The following is a 1,804-nucleotide window of genomic DNA, read 5'->3' as shown; positions in this document are numbered from 1 at the left end:
TTTAGTTTGCTTTTCTTTTCTTGGGCCCCGAGTCAACATGTGTTCCTCATCTGTTTCCAGCCGTCCTACCGCCTACTTCATCTGCCCAATTTCACCAAACTAAAATGACTTGAGGTTCATTACACAGACTGTAGTGTACACAGTAAAAATGACTAATATTATTAACAATTGATGTTAAATTATTATATTGATATTTTGTAAAATGGAAAAATTTATTCAATTGTATGCTTTTAAATAAATGTACCAGAATGTCTATTAATATGTATAGTTAATATTTGGTGAAAGATGACAAAAAAACATTTTTATGATTGTAACTACCTTTATTTATTATGAGAATTACATTTAACGGTTTTACTAAGCTTTTTATAGAAAGTAAGTCGTTCTTTACGGTGGATAAAAAAGATATGCCTATGAATACTGTTGTATTGCCTGTCTACATGTGCTGCTTCACAATTTGTGGTCAAATCCGTTATAACGTCGCAATATTTGTATATATATATATATATATATATATATTTGTCAGAATTAAGATAAACTGACTTTATGAAGGTAAAGCTATGCAGTTACTTTAGTTACATGTGTAAATCTCTTTGTTTTATGTTTAATTAGACACTAAACAATAACTGGGCGTGCCAATAACCAACTTGAAACGTCTTTTTCGAAGAACTGTTCAGTATTTGCCAAAGTGCTGCTTGTTGTAAAGTAGACAAAAAATAACCCAAGTGACGGCTCGTATTTCACAAAACCCTAACTCGGGTCACTCGTATCTGAAGGCACCACTGTATATTGCCATGCAGGGCCGCCCGTCCCCAGAACACACATATGGCCTCATCCTCTGTGGAAGCTCGCATTTTGCGCCAGGGGACACATTTGCGCAAATGTGCAGTGTGGATATGCGCAATGTGTGGCGCATAAGCACTCCCATTAGATGGCCAAATTAGGACCATTTTCTTACGGAAAGTGATAGGCAATGATTGCAGCAATGATGAGATGCTACATCCGAGCGATCATCTGACCTGCATTTGCAGACCAAGACGTGACAAGATGTTGTCCGAACGATACTACGAATGGGCAGCAAGCAAAAACAAAAAAAAAAAGAAATGAAACCAGAGTAAGCTCATCCCTCACTTGAAGGTGGATATGTTGTTGAAATAAGACTTTCTGGCTCAAACCTGCTATTTAATAGATAGAAATCTCTCTCTTCAGACTAGTCTAGACTCTAGACTGATGCTCGCCCCACTGGCAAGAACTTATCTTATCAACTTATATCCTTTCAATTTATTTTGTTTCAGTTGCACTAATAGGACAGTAGTAGTAGTTTTAGTAGTTACTAATATTTGCATTATAGTCTATAGTAATAGATAGAAGTGTAGTGGCAACTACTGTAGCTTTTATATTAGTATTGTTATTGTTTATTACGCTATACTGTGTCCAAATCTCTGGATTGCCCTCCACATCGCAATAACGCTCCCTGTTTCAGTTGCCTCTGCTGAGCGTAGCTTTTCAAAAATAAAGCTGATTAAGACTTACATCTGTTCATCAATGGCACAAGAGTGCTTAAGTGGCTTGGCGATCATTACTGTCAATTATGACATTGCACAGCATTTGTCATATAATGACCTATTTGATGACTTTGCATCCAAAACAATGCAGAAGTGTTACTCTGTAAAAGACACACTTGCATGTTCACTTGAGATTTTTTTTTTTTTTTTTTACTTCAGTAATCTTTATTCATGTGTTTAATTAATTCAGGTTGATTTTTTTATTGCAACTCTTAACTGTTTAGTCTTAGTAAAGGTTATCA

This window comes from Filicampus tigris, chromosome 9 (assembly GCF_054856515.1).
Source record: "Filicampus tigris isolate MCC_2025a chromosome 9, RoL_Ftig_1.0, whole genome shotgun sequence".
Taxonomy (NCBI): domain Eukaryota; kingdom Metazoa; phylum Chordata; class Actinopteri; order Syngnathiformes; family Syngnathidae; genus Filicampus; species Filicampus tigris.
The sequence above is the reverse complement of the archived record's forward strand: the minus strand, read 5'-3'. Positions refer to the sequence as shown.